This window comes from Mercenaria mercenaria, chromosome 11 (genome assembly GCF_021730395.1).
Source record: "Mercenaria mercenaria strain notata chromosome 11, MADL_Memer_1, whole genome shotgun sequence".
Classification (NCBI taxonomy): Eukaryota; Metazoa; Mollusca; class Bivalvia; order Venerida; family Veneridae; genus Mercenaria; species Mercenaria mercenaria.
Window position 1 is genome coordinate 1856469 of NC_069371.1, and position 19326 is coordinate 1875794.

The 19326-nt window shown below is 35.4% G+C and overlaps 2 long non-coding RNA genes across 2 annotated transcripts in view; one reads left to right on the top strand and one right to left on the bottom strand.

Moving 5' to 3' along the window:
- The window catches only part of LOC128546972 (uncharacterized), a 50822-nt gene that overhangs the window by 24517 nt on the left and 6979 nt on the right, over positions 1 to 19326 (top strand). The gene's annotated exons all lie outside the window — the stretch shown is intronic.
- LOC128546971 (uncharacterized) lies at positions 9499 to 11187 on the bottom strand. The gene is made up of 2 exons (XR_008366233.1): positions 10749 to 11187; positions 9499 to 9950 (listed from the first exon to the last, which is right to left on the bottom strand). It is a non-coding gene; the product is annotated as an uncharacterized LOC128546971 (long non-coding RNA).

Consider the following 19326-nt stretch of genomic DNA (forward strand, 5'->3'; position numbering starts at 1 on the left):
CCTGGGGAGAACATATTGTTGCTAGGGTTATGGTACTAGTAATTAAAGCCAATTATTTAGATAGGGTAATTGGCTACAGGTTAATATTGAAATTGAACTATCACTTGCTGCATTTATTATCCACTATTGAAGGTGGATGAATATAGACTTGGTGTTGTCTGTCTAGCTGTTTTTCCATTCATCCATCTGTCCTTGTGTGTGTGCGTCCAAAGTTCAAGTTAGTATTTTTAAATTAGCTAGAATCAACAAAACGTCATATAGTTACTGATTAGCTAATAATAGTATTATCCCCATGCAAAGATTTTCCCCTTAATTTGGTAAAAGATAGGGATTTAATTTTGACTGAGTAACCTATTGATATTTTTCATGAAATTTTACACATTAGTGTAGTTTATGACATGCACAACTTATATTAGGATGACTTCAGTAACTTCAGAGTGATTGCCCATTACTTGTATTACAGTCAGTTAATTTCCACATAACAAAGTAATCCATTGGTGGATATTTATTAAATGTAATACACTATAGGATAGTTGTGCATAAACATCTTTTGTAAAGATCTCTTCACTAAATGCAGAGTTATTGCCCTTTAATTGTTTTGAAATTCCCACAAAACAGAGTAACACAATCATCATTGTTGGATCTTCATGAAACATAATACTATATAGATCACTGATAAGGTGGTGGTGCATACACAGATTTGGTCAGGATTTCTTCAATATTGAATTGGTGGTGCATACACAGATTTGGTCAGGATTTCTTCAATATTGAATTGTTTTATATTTCAAAGTATAGTCCTGTCATTCACAAAACAACCCATTTTGTGGGGGATATAAATTTGCTTCTTTTGTTAGGGATATGGTAGAATAGGGCAAATGTTTTAATTCTGGCTACTGGTTTTATAAAAGCTACCATATCACCACATCTTAAGGGCAGTTTCGGCCACATGCATGTATTTTTGGACAAAATTTCAACATGATATGGTAGATTTGTTAGGAAGATGCCTCAGTTAATGACAATTTTGTTCAAAGGATTTCTTCTTCATGCATGGAGGGATTTTGATGTATCTTGGCACAATTGTTCACCATCATGACACAAAATGTCATGTGCAAGAACCAGGTCTCTAGGTCTAAGGTCATGGTCACATACGAGAATAAAATTTTCTTGTATGGCCTTTTAGTGGGTTGATGAATGCTTCTACCTTATATCCAGGTCACCCATGACACTTATTTTAGGTCAAGGTCAATAGGTCAAATGTCGAGCTACTGTCATGATATTTGAATGGTATGTGCAGTTCTGTAACAAAAACTTTTCTTCTATTATAAGCTCTCTCTATGGGTGTATTTTGAGACTATGACACCCTTGTCATTAATAAATATTTTTTACTGTAAAACAAATTGAAAATCTTAAAGATATATAACATTTTGTCAATGATTGTTGGGTTTGTACCAGTAATGGTGTTTATCAATGGTCTACAGGCTGATACCAGTATATAGACTTATGGGATGCCATTAAAGGGGGAAATATTTTTTTATTACATTTGAACATGTTGGTAGAGTTCCTACATTAAGATATAATATTTTCGGCTCTTCCTACATTTTTTTATGTGTGAATGAGATTGGATGAGTGAATTCCTACCTGCAGAGAAGAGGATGCTGCTGTGAAAGAGGAATTTGGTGGAGGGTTTGACATTGACTGTACCATTGAGGGCTTCAGGGTATCTGTTTAAGCCCAACTGTCAAACTTGACTGTTCAAAGACCACCATATCATATTTTCTGTCTACAGTGTAGCCAATTGAGCCATTCAAGTTTGGAGAAAATCCTCAACTCAGAAGTTTAATGGAAAACAAATTTACCTGTGGTTATGATATTCTTCTGCATATAAGGTATAGGTTCAAATCATTGTAGTTTTTTCATATATTAGTTGTTAGGACTGTAGTGGTGTAGGCCGGTTAATTTAGAACTGGCTGAGGGTTAAAATGGAAATTAAACTATCAGTTCTTGCAGATTTAAAAGAGTGACGTGGTAGGATAAGCAAAGTGGCTACAGGTTTCAGAACTACCATGTTACCATATTTTAAGGACAGTTTTGGCCAGGTCATCCATTGTACAATTTTCTTATTCTGTGCTCCAGCCAACACATCATTTTGTCACTATCCAAGTTTTTCATTTGACATGATAATGAAAGTGACAAATATATTTTCTTGTACAAATTTCAATCTCTTTAGTAATGATACATCCAGTTTCAGTTTGGAAAGTTTAAAAAACAAACAAGTAAGAATTACTTACTGATACGCATAGGAGCACAGAGAGTTTAACAATTTTTGAAGGATGGCTGTATGTATTTTTGGACTAAATTTCAAGAGATAAGGTCGATATGGTGGAATAAAATAAGGTGTCAGCCATTGATCATTTTTAAAATGGCAGTTTGTGTCAGTTTATATCTAAAAGATTTGTAATGAAATTTATGTTAATTTTTTTTTCACTTCTAAAGCACTAGGTCATAATTTGTTTTGTAAGACTTTTATGAAATATCTTGTAAAGCACAGTGATTGAATGTTGTAATGAATTATCTGTAATTCATCACGTAAAGCCTAGTGTTCGAAATTCTCCAGCACAACTGTCAAACTTGACTGTTTAAAGATAACTACCATATCATATTTCAGTCTCTAGTGTAGCCGCCCCATGTGGTTCTGGGACGTTCTGTGTATGAAAAGAATTGGAACCACTGTCTTACCCTTGCATGATAAGAGGGTCTGAATACTTGGTTTTGCTGTAACTCTGTGATTCCAGTAGGTATAAAAGTTTTGATTTAATATCTCATGTTTTTATTTTTATGTAAATGAGATGTGAAACCAAAATTTTCAGTCCTGTAATCTGTACTGTGTTGGTGCACTAACATGAGAAATTCAAGTTTAAAGAAAATCCTCAACTCAGAAGTTTAATGGAAAACAAGTTACATTGTATATACATGTGGTTATGACATTCTTCTGCATATAAGGTATAGGTTCAAACCTTTGTACTTTTTTCATATATATTTGTTGTTAGGACTGTGGTAGTGTAAGTCAGTTATCAGAACCGGCTGCTGATGGTTAAAACTGAAGTTAATCTACCACTTCTTGCAGATTTAAAAGAGTGATGTGGTAAGATAAGCGGAATGGCTACAGGTTTCAGAATTGCCACATAATCATATTTTAAGGACAGTTTTGGCATGGCTATCCTTAAAACAATTTTTCTTTTCTGTGCTCCAGCCAACCCATCATTTTGTCACTACCCTCAATATTGTTTTGGACATAATGAAAGTGACAGAATTTTGTTTTGTACAAATTTCAAATTTCAGTCATCTGTTTAGCTCATAATTATAATTATAATTATGCTAAAGGTTTGACTGAATAAAAAACAGAAGTAAGAATAATTTACTGACCCGCCTAGGAGCACAGCAAACATACAATTTCTTAAGGATAGCCTCTCATGTATTTTTGAACAAAATTTCAAGTAATAAGGATGATATGGTAGAGTAAAATAAGGTGTCAGCCACTGATTTTTGTTTAGATGGCAATTTGTACATACAATTTTGATAACTTTATGTTAAATGATACAAGATTAATATAATGACATTAGCAATATATATTGTATAAATTGTTTTGTAACACACAGTAAATGTACAACTGTACGTTAATGAATTATTTGTAAAACACAGCAGATATATCTTTAAATAAATTTTGTAAAACACTGAATGGATGTGAAATGAGTATGATTATTGTAAAGCAGAGTGAATGAATGTCAGATGAATTATTTTGTAAAAACAGAGTGAATGAATTAGCAGTCAGTTGTACTTCACTGTATGAATTTATTTGCCATTTTTGAAATATCATTTAAAATGAACTGTTTTTAAACACAATGACAGGACTTTAATATTAGTAATTTTGTAAAACAGTGGTCAGATTATATTTCTTATAATTGGTAACTTTGTAACACACAGTGACAAGGTTTCATTTTTGACATGAAGCGGCAAGGTTTTTCAATTAGATTTTTTATATAAGTAACTTTGAAGGTTTAATGTGTAACATGAAGTGGCAAAGTATTTCAGTCATTTTTTTTATATGAGTAACTTTGTAACACACAGTGGCAAAGTTTAATGTGTAACATAAACAAAGTGGCAAGGTCTTTGGTATGATATTTAAATGAGTAACTTTGTAACACACAATGACAAGGTTTAATGTGTAACATAAACAAAGTGGCAAGGTCTTCGGTATGATATTTAAATGAGTAACTTTGTAACACACAATGACAGGGTTTAATGTGTAACATAAACAAAGTGGCAAGGTCTACGGTATGATATTTAAATGAGTAACTTTGTAACACACAATGACAGGGTTTAATGTGTAACATAAACAAAGTGGCAAGGTCTTCGGTATGATATTTAAATGAGTAACTTTGTAACACACAATGACAAGGTTTAATGTGTAACATAAACAAAGTGGCAAGGTCTTCGGTATGATATTTAAATGAGTAACTTTGTAACACACAATGACAGGGTTTAATGTGTAACATAAACAAAGTGGCAAGGTCTTCGGTATGATATTTAAATGAGTAACTTTGTAACACACAATGACAGGGTTTAATGTGTAACATAAACAAAGTGGCAAGGTCCTTGGTATGATATTTAAATGAGTAACTTTGTAACACACAATGACAAGGTTTAATGTGTAACATAAACAAAGTGGCAAGGTCTTCGGTATGATATTTAAATGAGTAGATTTTCTTTGTAACATGAAGTGGCAAAGTATTTCAGTCATCTTTTTTATATGAGTAACTTTGTAACACACAGTGGCAAAGTTTAATGTGTAACATAAACAAAGTGGCAAGGTCTTCGGTATGATATTTAAATGAGTAACTTTGTAACACACAATGACAAGGTTTAATGTGTAACATAAACAAAGTGGCAAGGTCTTCGGTATGATATTTAAATGAGTAACTTTGTAACACACAATGACAGGGTTTAATGTGTAACATAAACAAAGTGGCAAGGTCCTTGGTATGATATTTAAATGAGTAACTTTGTAACACACAATGACAAGGTTTAATGTGTAACATAAACAAAGTGGCAAGGTCTTCGGTATGATATTTAAATGAGTAACTTTGTAACACACAATGACAAGGTTTAATGTGTAACATAAACAAAGTGGCAAGGTCTTCGGTATGACATTTAAATGAGTAGATTTTCTTTGTAACATGAAGTGGCAAAGTATTTCAGTCATCTTTTTTATATGAGTAACTTTGTAACACACAGTGGCAAAGTTTAATGTGTAACATAAACAAAGTGGCAAGGTCTTCGGTATGATATTTAAATGAGTAACTTTGTAACACACAATGACAGGGTTTAATGTGTAACATAAACAAAGTGGCAAGGTCTACGGTATGACATTTAAATGAGTAACTTTGTAACACACAATGACAAGGTTTAATGTGTAACATAAACAAAGTGGCAAGGTCTTCGGTATGACATTTAAATGAGTAGATTTTCTTTGTAACATGAAGTGGCAAGGTCTTTCAAATCAATTTTTTATATGAGTAGCTTTGTGTCACAGAGCGGCAAGGTTTAATTTGTATTATAAACAAAGTGGCAAGGTCTTTCAGTATGTTTTTTAAATTAGTAATTTTGTAACACACAATGACAAGATTTAATTTGTAACATTAAGTGACAAGGTCTTATCAATCAGATTTTTATATGACTAGCTTTGTAACACACATGAAAAGGTTTAAATTCAGTAGCAATGCCTTTCAATCATTTTTCTTCATATGACTAACTGTAACTTACAGTAGCAAGGTTTAATCTGTAACACAAAGTGGCAAAGTGTTTTGTATGAGTAAGTTTGTAACAAACAGTAGCAAGGTTTAATGTGTAAGATAAAGTGGCAAGGTCTCTAAGTCAGATATTTAGCTGACACACTCCTCTGTGATAATACCAGTAGAATGAAATTTCAGTCTTTTTTCTCCATGATACCAACTGATTGAAACCCTGCACTCTTCTTTCCCATGACGCATGATAATACCAGCTGAATGAAACCTGATACATTCCTTTCCCACGATAATATCAGCTGAATGAAACCCTGCACATTCCTTTCCCATGATAATACCAGCTGAATGAAACCCTGCACATTCCTTTCCCATGATAATACCAGCTGAATGACACCTCACACATTCCTTTACCATGATAATACTAGCTAAATGACACCTCGCACATTGCTTTCCCATGATAATACCAGCTGAATGAAACCTCACACATTCCTTTCCCATGATAATACCAGCTGAATGAAACCTCACACATTCCTTTCCCATGACAATACCAGCTGAATGAAACCACACATTCCTTTCCCATGATAATACCAGCTGAATGAAACCTCACACATTCCTTTCCCATGATAATACCAGCTGAATGAAACCACACATTTCTTTCCCATGATAATACCAGCTGATTAAAACCCTGCACATTCCTTTCCCAAGATAATACCAGCTGAATGAAACCTCAAACATTCCTTTCCCATGATAATACCAGCTGATTGAAACCACACATTCCTTTCCCAAGATAATACTAGCTGATTAAAACCCTGCACATTCCTTTCCCAAGATAATACCAGCTGAATGAAACCTCAAACATTCCTTTCCCATGATAATACCAGCTGATTGAAACCACACATTCCTTTCCCAAGATAATACTAGCTGATTAAAACCCTGCACATTCCTTTCCCAAGATAATACCAGCTGAATGAAACCTCACACATTCCTTTCCCATGATAATACCAGCTGATTGAAACCATACATTCCTTTCCCAAGATAATACTAGCTGATTAAAACCCTGCACATTCCTTTCCCAAGATAATACCAGCTGAATGAAACCTCACACATTCCTTTCCCATGATAATACCAACTGATTGAAACCACAGATTTTTTTCCCTTGATTATACCAGTCATAAAAACAAGGCCCATCATACTTTAATAAAGTATATTTATTACTATTTTAGGTACATAAACACAGCAGACATTCCAAGGGTAATAACCTCTAGCTATGGCAGCAGCTCTTCGTTTCACGGTGACCAATTTTTGTTGGAACTCTCTGCCACAACATTTCAGGGAAGAAACCAATTTAACCAGTTCAGAGTTTGGTCAATACCTGGAGCATTGAGGGCTGCAGATGCACTGCCTGTTCTAGCTACTGATTTGCTGCTTTATGCTATTTTGCTTGTTTTCTGTGTGCTTGGTTACATTGATGCTTTCTTTTATATGTGCTTATTTCATAATTATGCTTATTTCTTTCTTTCTTGTTTTATATGTGCATGTATGTGTAAATGCATTGCTTTCATATATGCTTTTGTTTTGCTTGAAGGTAGCTGCTTCCAGAAATTATCTTTAATTTTATGTCTTTTTATGTTGCTTTAACATGTTTTCATATTTTATGCAAGTTAACGTATTCATGTCTTAACCAGTGTTTCGTTTGCTTTCTGTTTTTGTTGTTATTTATAACTTCAGGTTTAATTTTGATGAATGTGAGCATGTAATAGTGCAGTTTTGTCTAACAGTCAGCTTGAATTAACTACATGTACTCCCAATTAAGTAAGTATAGAGTTTCTGAAATAGACGTAAGACTCACAAAGTCATTGCCTTTAACTTAACAGAGTTACCCAATTTATGAACAAACTGAGTTTGTTTACATATATTTCATATCTGTAGCATTAGACTGAAATAATAAAATTTTCTTAAATATCAGAACGTTTAATAAAATCCATTATAATACTGCAAATGAATTTCTCGGATTTTCATTGGTTAACATGCACGTTATACAAAACCGTATACCCCGTGAGCGATTTTTCCCTTCAGTGGGCCCCTCTACACTGACGGTATATACGGAAAGTGAATATCGATTTTGATTGGCCATTGCGCAAGGCCATTTTTCAATTTACATTAAAAACAAAATGGCGGACGTCTCTTGATTTGAAAATTAATTCAATGATTACCCTTCTTTGAGATGGTTTCATATCAGTTATGGATCTGTTCTTTACCTTAAATAAAGTTTATTTTCTGGAATGATAGTCATTTTGTAGTTATTCATAGGAGACAAAGCAGTACGAGTTATGTTTTTTTTTGCCAATAATGGCAGCATTCACCAATTGATTAATTTAATAAGCACAACACTACTTATGCTTGTGTACAACGGGAACTAAACGACTGGTCACTGCAGATAAGTCTGCTTAGTCTACATAAACTAAGTATTTAAATGATTTACTCTCATTACACATTCAAATAACTAAATGGTATCACGTCATAATTTTATTTCTAATACTGCCAATTTCAGAATAGCGCGCCGATTCAGCGTTTGTATCATACACATTTAGTCACTAACTGGTATTGATTTTCTTATCGTGAGTGGCTAATTTTGTAACGATCATTTACATTAACTCCGCCCTAGACACGAGTCAAGTTAAACTGAAAAGTCTGTCATAAAATGTACAGTTTAGCCATATCTCAGACTCAGTTTTAAAACAAGCACTGTTTTTACGTGCACTCTGACTGATTACATTATGTCTGTAAAACTGAACTTGATTACGTTGCAATCTCCCGATCATTTCACGTATACATTATAAATACTTTTGTCCTGTCACCGATGTACATCGATTTCCTTGTGACAAGTCGATGAAAAATAATGTGTATTTTTATCGCTTTGTCAGGGACCTAAGTTTAAAATAGTAAATCATAGCCTGATGGGCATCACTTTTCACATTAAAATTATACATTCAGTTTAAACAAAAATGCCCTGTTTACATAGTTACATTACTCAAGTTATAAAGGTAATAGCTCTAAGCATTTCTGTGTGTTTGGTAATTCAGTAAACATGCGATTCTGAAGACATGCTTGAATTAACTTGAATCTTTTTTTTTGCCGTACATTGAACATGTATTTAGGACCTACTTATCAATGATTCAACTTCCGGTCATGTAGCCGTTATACATGAAGTTAAAAACCTTGAGTACTGGGCTCCTTCATTTCGCTTTAATAGCAAATTGAATTTGATTCCGGATTCATGACTAAGTGAGTCTCCTTGCCAAGAAACTTGCTCACGACGGAAATTTATTTTCTTGGGTTTAGCGCCAGATTACAACAGTTCTTCTTTCGTGTCGGTGGTTAGTTTACTTAATTAAGCACCGCTCCTGGGAAGAACCAGTACTAGACTCTCGTCTCGATAAGAAACTGCTAGCTTTCTCACATAAAGAAATATGGTCGGTAGGAAGGCTCGAACCCGTGCCTCCCACCCCAATTAGTGAAAAGTTACAGTGATTTCAAGACAACGACTAACCACTTGACTATGGGAGAGTCAAACGATGGATGGTTACTACAATTTCGGATTCTAGAAATCACACGACAGACGTCGACATAGAACTAGGGCGTGTGACAGGAAAGGCCGTACCGGCGACAGTAACCATCAGAACAAATCACCACCCTTTACAATATTTACAAATTTATTTACAAAAGATGATTATTAACAATGAATAGATATGAAAAGAAAAAAAAACTGATTATAAGAAAGAAAAAAAAAAAGAAAGTTCAGTATCTCTAGATACAAAAGTTCTTATAGTCCATTCTAATCTGACGTGACACAGGTCTTTAATGTAATTGTGAACTTTAAGTAGCACAAACAAAACAGATTTCTAAATTCAGTCCCTTTAAACCGTGAATACGTTGATTCCGTGTTGGCTCCCTATGGTGGTAGGTGATTGCATCCCTGAGCTGACTTCAGAGGATAACAAAAATCATCGTCTTTGCGGTTTACGGCACAACCATGGGACGAAAGCTCTGCGCTGGGAATATCACATCCAGGCGAGTGAAGACAAGTGAACCTCGGGCATTGTACTTCCGGGTTATGACATCACCAGGAAAATCGTCTGGCGGAAGAAGCTAAAATATATAACATATGGTAAGCACCATAGCAAAACAAAAAAAAGTCAGGGCATAAAACTGCTCCTTTGGGTACACCATACCTCCGTAGGCTCCCATAAATAATACGTGCTACTTATACAAAACATATGTGCTACTAAGTTCATACGTCACATGATTAAAATACGTCACTTATTACTTCCATTATTACAAAGATTACTTACTTAAAAGACTAAAGTTAAAGTATGAAAAAGATATGAAAAATATATGATGAAACATTATAGATACGGATATGATAAACTGCAGCTATTATTTACAACTACAAATTAACAAAATTCAATATAAATCAAACGTTATATGATAGTTGGCATCCATATAATATCAAATGCCATACACTAAAACGGACATTGTATGTGTATGCAATAGACTGGCACACAATTTCATATTACAATAATATATTACAAACATGGCACTAGACTTGCCATATAGATTTATACATAACCATACAATGCAGTAATGGCGTTCCATAATTAACAAAAATGTTTGACATAAGTTTTTGAAACAGTGCTTTACAATTATCACGATACAAATTTCAGTATAAATCTAACATCTTATATAAATGAAACATTTTAGATTCCTCTTTCCAAATAATTTACAAAAGTCTGAAAAATTTAATAAATCATCCTGACATACCGAAACTAGCTAAAATCATATGCCGAAAAGTAAATGTTACAGAATTCTGTAGAATGAACACAAAATTTATCAAATAAAAATCGTAATGCAAAAATCATACAAAAATCTAACAAATAAATTTCTTACCTCGATCGAGCATAAATTTCTAGCAAGAAAATAATTCAGACATAGATTCGTCTATAAAGTCGTAAGGTGGTGTGCGCATGGCATATCTAGTCCAGTCTATTTAAAGGATAATGTCCCGCCAAATACTAAATTTCATGGGATTCACGGGTAAGCCGTGAGCTATGACTATTGTCATTTTCACGGGATTCACGATATAGCCGGGGAATCTAACTACTTTGGCGCGGATTTAATTTGACAATTTGAGGCCCATTATAGTGGTTTTGGGGATAAAAACATAAATTACTGAAGTTTATAAAATATCAACTTTCTTATTACTGAACAGAATTTAATGAAATTTACATGGAAATTTAAGTTATGAAATACAGAAAAACTTGAGAGGTATTTCAGGCGTGAAATCTGACATTTACCTCAATAACTCAAAAATTTACAAAAAGATGATGCAATACCTGCATTTACACTTCAGCTAAAATAAGGCCCGTATGTCAATTTGTGACAGGGCGATGGAATCGACTGACAGCTTAGCTCTATTTCTACCTTTTTTCCGTTTGACTTAAGTATTCACGACATCGCATACCACATGTCTTCTGCATTCAGTAATAATTTGGTGTATTTCTATGAAGTAATGTATATTTTTTCGTATTGAAAACTTTTCCAATGAAATTCTTATCGATGTCGATCCTTTGCTTTGGTATTTTACAGATTATGCCGTAAATACAAAAGATATTCTGTAGAACTTACGTGTCTCGAAAGATTTTTTTGATTTAAAACTGTGATATTAAAATTGCACCTCTATGTTCACAGCGTTTGTAAAAGGGGACCTTGCTTATACTCTGCCTGTCACAAATACTTGTATTTAACGATCGTACCATCTGAATATGATATGCATTTAATCAGAATCACATGTGCTTTTGTTAGTTTAAAATCATAACTATAATTTTCATATCGTAAGCTTGTCTGACTTCTACAATTCTCGGCGTCAAACTTGGAAAGATCGAAATAAACATCATCAAGGCAACCTAAATTAACCCACTTGAAACCGTGAAGACTGGATGTGGTAATCAGACTTAGATGGAGGTATAATTATAGTGACCACATCACTTTATAATTTTTACTGACAATCAGATTACATCGCATCGTAGGAAAGAAATGCGTATTAGTTTTTAGCTCACCTGTCACAAAGTGACAAAGTGAGCTTTTGTGATCGCGCAGCGTCAGTCGTCCGTGCGTGCATGCATCCGTCCGTGCGTGCATGCGTAAACTTTTGCTTGTGACCACTCTAGAGGTCACATTTTTCATGGGATCTTTATGAAAATTGGTCAGAATGTTCACCTTGATGATATCTAGGTCAAGTTCGAAACTGGGTCATGTGCGGTCAAAAACTAGGTCAGGTTTAAAAATAGAAAAACCTTGTGACCTCTCTAGAGGCCATATATTTCACAAGATCTTCATGAAAATTGGTCAGAATGTTCACCTTGATGATATCTAGGTCAAGGTCGAAACTGGGACACGTGCCTTCAAAAACTAGGTCAGTAGGTCAAATAATAGAAAAACCTTGTGACCTCTCTGTAGGCCATATGTTTCATGGGATCTGTATGAAAGTTGGTCTGAATGTTCATCTTGATGATATCTAGATCAAGTTCGAAACTGGGTCAAGTGCGGTCAAAAACTAGGTCAATAGGTCTAAAAATAGAAAAACCTTGTGACCTCCCTAGGGGCCATATTTTTCAATGGATCTTCATGAAAATTGGTCAGAATGTTCATCTTAATGATATCTAGGTCAAGTTCGAAACTGGGTCATGTTGGTCGAAAACTAGGTCAGTAGGTCTAAAAATAGAAAATCCTTGTGATCTCCCTAGAGGCCATATTTTTCAATGGATCTTCATGAAAATTGGTCAGAATGTTCACCAGGACGATATCTAGGTCAGGTTCAAAGTGGGTCACGTGCGGTCAAAAACTAGGTCAGTAGGTCTAAAAATAGAAAAACCTTGTGACTTCTCTAGAGGCCGAATTTTTCAATGGATCTTCATGAAAGTAGGTCTGAATGTTCACCTTGATGATATCTAGGTCAAGTTCGAAACTGGGTCATGTTGGTCCAAAACTAGGTCAGTAGGTCTAAAAATAGAAAGTCCTTGTGATCTCCCTAGAGGCCATATTTTTCAATGGATCTTCATGAAAATTGGTCAGAATGTTCACCTGGATGATATCTAGGTCAAGTTCGAAAGTGGGTCACGTGCGGTCAAAAACTTGGTCAGTAGGTCTAAAAATAGAAAACCTTGTGACCTCTCTAGAGGCCATACTGTTTAGGAGATCTTCATGAAAATTGGTGAGAATGTTCACCTTGATGATATCTAGGTCAAGTTCGAAACTGGGTCACATGCCTTTAAAAACTAGGTCAGTAGGTCATATAATAGAAAAACCTTGTGACCTCTCTAGAGGCCATACTTTTCATGAGATCTTCATGAAAATTGGTGAGAATGTTCATCTTGATGATATCCAGGTCAAGTTCAAGACTGGGTCACGTGCCATCAAAAACTAGGTCAGTAGGTCAAATAATAGAAAAACCTTGTGACCTCTCTAGAGGCCATACTTTTCATTAGATCTTCATGAATATTGGTGAGAATGTTCACCTTGATGATATCTAGGTCAAGTTCGAAACTGGGTCATGTGCCTTCAAAAACTAGGTCATAGGTCAAATAATAGGAAAACTTTGTGACCTCTCTAGAGGCCAAATTTTTCAAATGATCTTCATGAAAATTGGTCAGAATTTTTATCTTGATGATGTCTAGGTTTAAGTTCAAAACTGGGTCACATGAGCTCTAAAACTAGGTCACTATGTCAAATAATAGAAAAAACGACATCATGCTCAGTTCAAAACTGGGTCATGTGGGGACAGGTGAGCGATTCAGGACCATCATGGTCCTCTTGTTTTTAAATGGTTGTGTGTTTATCTGCACCATTTAGTAATTTTTGAAGCAAAAATGAAAATAATAACAAAAATCGATGACTGCACTCGATTTACTCGGTCACACTCAGCGCGCGTTGCACTCTTTACAGAATTGTCCGATACACAGGTGTAGAAGAAATGAATTACTGAACAAGACTTAGTGCTATAATATAACAGTGACCTGAAAGCATGTGACATAGAGTGACATAAGTCATAATTGGCTAGCAATCAACATGACATGTAAACTGGACAATAAAGCTTTTTATTACAAAATCTAGTGCATGTATTCTCTGTGTAACAAGAAAGAAATACAACAAGCTGCGCTCTTAACCCTTACCCTGCTAAATTTCTATAATGAACTTGTCCATCTTTCAATTTGGACAGTACCATTAACTGTTAAAAGGGGCTCTTACAAAAAAGATACTGACTGAATGGCGAACAGCTTCAGACTATGATCAGACTGCACGGACGTGCAGGCTGCTCTTGGTATGCACTGGTCGCAAAGGCATAAGCACTTGCCACAATCAGGCTAAATGTTGAAATAGAAGAAAGGCATTATACATACATGTACTAGGTATTACCAGACGTTCACGATTCTAGGGACAAAACTTTCAGTTGTATTTTGACAAGATACTGCGTGTAGTTTTAAATAAATATTGCCGAGTTGGTTTTCTCACAATAGAAAGCAAAACGGGTAAACGAACCATAAAGTTCAATGTGGAAGACAACATCAGTAATAAGTGGTTCAATGTGAAAAAAGCTCCATGACCTACATCCGTGGATATAATACGAAGACTAAAAACATCAATTCAACATAAATACATGAAACCAGCTGTAGAGTTGCTATAAATACAAATTATACACACCAATGTCGATCTTCAGACAGTTCAGATCTATAGTGTAAATAGTTTTAAGTGTATATGCTGCGTATGTGTACATGCACATGTATGTATATATTGTAATGATTATGCAGGATTATCCTGTATTAAATAAACTCCCGTAATATTTCACTTTTGTAACTAACACTTTACGAGGTTGCTTTCCACCGCGACCGATAGAATATACGTTTGGGCGGAGCAAACTACAAGCGTCATAAAATTACACTCTCACCGATCACTAGAGTGACAGCTACATCATTCACTACCTGCGTTTGATGTAAACGCCCGTTCGGCGAGCTTTTCTGAAATTGGCAGTAAACAATAACAATACAGTAACCAAATTTCACTGGAGTAAAAAACACTGACAACAACAAATTTAAAAAAAAAAAAAAATGAATATAACAGCAAAAAAAAATTAAACAGGAGTTTTCTTTGAAAGCGAATTTACAATACAAAATAAATTCAACAGAAGAGTGGTCAAACCAGCACTTGCCACGAAGTTAGTCCAACAAAATTAATTTGATGCGATCCTAGGAAATATTTAGATAATATTTTCATGTGGACAATATCCCCACTCGCGGCAAACACTCGAAAGACCAAAATAGTGGAAGCAATTTCCGATGAAATTTTCATCTCTGTCGACGCTTTACATGCTATAGGTGCCGATAATGTCACAAATTGGCCATAAATTCAGATAAAACTTACATGTATCGAAAGTGGATTCAATTCCTCATTGATTTGTGTAAAAATTATCAAATAAAATCCAAAATTACAAATTTTCTGGTGATTTAAACCTACGTTCGTACTGTACATGATTAACGTTTACCATGACTACACGCCAATATGCACAAAAGATAAAACATATAAGTTTACATGACTGTGATTTATCTTCCATTATTTTGGTCCTTCGAAGTTTTGACATTTAGATTGCCCTGTCACAAATTTAAACAATCTGAATGTTGAATTATTTTGACTAGCCGCGAGGTGTATTCTAGTGCTCAGCATAAATGTGCTAAATTTCAAATCAATCAATAATAAAAAATAATAATCAGTTTTACAGTAAGTTCAAACAACATTATTATTATTTACAACCGTGTCATTGTTTTAAGATATATCATTAACTTAATGTAGTACACACACAATGCCAACCATTTCCATGGGATTATATTATCGTCAGGTAATTCGGCATTGTTCTGACATAAATATCTGTATAGAATCATTCATCATGAAAATAAGCCAGTCATTGGATACACCAGTCTAAAAATGTTTAAATTCTGAAATCCGGAATAAAAGTTCCTACTAGTCCTCAACTCTAGAATTTTAGAATGAAATGTAGTATTTGAAAAGTAAAATTACATACTGACAAATGAAACTGAAGCTTGAAAACATCAATACCTGAATTACATACTCAGATTTATACTCTTCAGAGTGGCACAAGTGAATTACATACATCAACATTTTTCCATACAATAAAACCTGTCTTTAAGCAGCCAGCCAATGGAGTTAGAAAAAGTGGCTGTTTATAGTTATGCAGGTAATTTATAGAATAAATGACAATTTTAGGAAATGAGAACCGGCTGCTTACAGGTTTAAGTGTACTGGCATGCAATTTTCGTACCGGGTAGGTGGCGTCATTTGTAACATCACTGTTTTGATGTTTTAACATCAAAATTTTCAAATTGGTTAAAGAACTACCAGAATAATTATGTCTCCCCCAGGAGAGATATTGTTTTTGCCCTGTCCGTCCGTCCGTCTGTCCCTCCGTCCGTCCTTCCGTCCGTCCGTCCGTACGTCACACTTCATTTCCGAGCAATAACTGGAGAACCATTTGACCTAGAACCTTCAAACTTCATAAGGTTGTAGGGCTGCTGGAGTAGACGACCCCTATTGTTTTTGGGGTCACTCCATCAAAGGTCAAGGTCACAGGGGCCTGAACATTGAAAACCATTTCCGATCAATAACTAGAGAACCACTTGACCCAGAATGTTGAAACTTCATAGGATGATTGATCATGAAGAGTAGATGACCCCTATTGATTTTGGGGTCACTCCGTTAAAGGTCAAGGTCACAGGGGCCTGAACATTGAAAACCATTTCCGATCAATAACTAGAGAACCACTTGACCCAGAATGTTGAAACTTCATAGGATGATTGGTCATGAAGAGTAGATGACCCCTAACGATTTTGGGGTCACTCCGTCAAAGGTCAAGGTCACAGGGGCCTGAACATTGAAAACCATTTCCAATCAATAACTAGAGAACCACCTGACCCAGAATGTTGAAACTTGATAGGATGATTGGTCATAAAGAGTAGATGACCCCTATTGATTATGGGATCACTCCGTCAAAGGTCAAGGTCACAGGGGCCTGAACATTATAAACCATTTCTGATCAATAACTAGAGAACCACTTGACCCAGAGTGTTGAAACTTCATAGGATGATTGGTCATGAAGAGTAGATGACCCCTAACGATTTTGGGGTCACTCCGTCAAAGGTCAAGGTCACAGGGGCCTGAACATTGAAAACCATTTCCAATCAATAACTAGAGAACCACCTGACCCAGAATGTTGAAACTTGATAGGATGATTGGTCATAAAGAGTAGATGACCCCTATTGATTATGGGATCACTCCGTCAAAGGTCAAGGTCACAGGGGCCTGAACATTATAAACCATTTCTGATCAATAACTAGAGAACCACTTGACCCAGAGTGTTGAAACTTCATAGGATGATTGTACATGCAAAGTAGATGACCCCTATCGATTTTGGGGTCACTCCATTAAAGGTCAAGGTCACAGGGGCCTGAACATTGAAAACCATTTCCGGTCAGTAACTTGAGAACCACTTGACCCAGAATGTTGAAACTTCATAGGATGATTGTACATGCAAAGTAGATGACCCCTATCGATTTTGGGGTCACTCCATTAAAGGTCAAGGTCACAGGGGCCTGAACATTGAAAACCATTTCCGGTCAGTAACTTGAGAACCACTTGACCCAGAATGTTGAAACTTAATAGGATGATTGGTCATAAAGAGTAGATGACCCCTAACGATTTTGGGGTCACTCTGTGAAAGGTCAAGGTCACAGGGGCCCGAACATTGAAAACCATTTCCGGTCAGTAACTTGAGAACCACTTGACCCAGAATGATGAAACTTCGTAGGATGATTGGTCATGCAGAGTAGATGAACCCTAACGATTTTAGGGTCACTCTGTTAAAGGTCAAGGCCACAGGGGCCTGAACATGGAAAACTATTTCCAATCAATAACTTCAGAACCTCTCGACCCAGAATGTTGAAACTTCATAGGATGATTGTTCATGCAGAGTAAATGACCCTTATTGTTTTTGGGGTCACTCCGTTAAAGGTCAAGGTCACAGGGGCCTGAACATTGATCACCAGTTCCGATCAATAACTTGAGAACCACTTGACCCAGAATGTTGAAACTTCATAGGATGATTGAACATGCAGAGTAGATGACCCCTATTGATTTTTGGGTCAGTCTATTAAAGTTCAAGGTCACAGTGGCCTGTTCATATAAAATCATTTTTTGGAAATAACTTTAGAACCACTTGACCTACAATGTTGAAACTTAATAGGATGATTGGACATGCAGAGTAGATGACCCCTATTTATTTTGAGGTCACTTGATCAAAGGTCAAGGTCACAGGAGCCTGAACAGTGACTTGAGAACCACTAGGCCACGAGTGTTGAAATTTAGCGGGATGACTGGACATGCCAAGTAGATGATCCCTATTGCAGCCAACCATCAGTGTCTCTTTGACTTTCGCTCCTGACCCCTATTGACTTCTTGCCTATTGGACTTTGCATTGGGGGAGACATGCGCTTTTTTACAAAAGCATTTTCTAGTTCTAAGATTAGATCTAACTATGTGTATGTAATGAAAATAAGCTTTGCATCCAGAAGTATGAATTAATTTTGTTCTTTCTCAGAATAATATTGCGCGAGTCCAGGCTGTGCTGCAGAAATTATGCATATTTTTGCGACAAAAATCTAATAAAGTCAAAGCAATGAATATATTAATTTTGTTGACAAGACTTACTGTAGTGTTAGTAATGACTTAGCAGGGCTTATGTCATATGACACAGTTAATTTGACAACAGTTACTGTCCTGTAAGTGACTTCATGAAATACATTTATTAAATCCAAAATCTGACCGGCTGCAGCAATACCGGAGACAAGAGTTTAACATGGTGCAATTTATGATATTATTATTGTACTGCTTGTGGTAATATACGGTCGGCGTCAGAGTTTATGTTGCATCTTTGCAAAAATGTTCCATTCCATATGCCTTTGTGTGAAAGGTGCCATATTCCCGGTGTCAGAGTTTACGTAGCGTCTTGGCAAAAATGTTCCATTCCGTGAAAGGTGCCGTATTTCTGTGAATAGGTTATTCTTTGGCAGTGATTGGCCAGAAGGTATCATCATCATTGGCTATACATACCTGCAAATAAATATAAAAAGAATATTTAATTTCAAAGACCACACAAAGTATATTTTTTCGAAATGTACTTTTAAATGGGACTGAAGTGCACAGATATTCTATAAAATTAATCAAAATTTACAGGGATTGGCATAAACCTTTACATAATTTTGAACCTTGTATTTGTCAGATTTACTCCACATAACATTAATTATAACAACAACAGCGCAAATGGAACGCTTTTAATGAATGACAGAAATTTATGAGCAGCACCATGCATTTTTACACAAATATTGGTTAGATGAAGGTATCACAT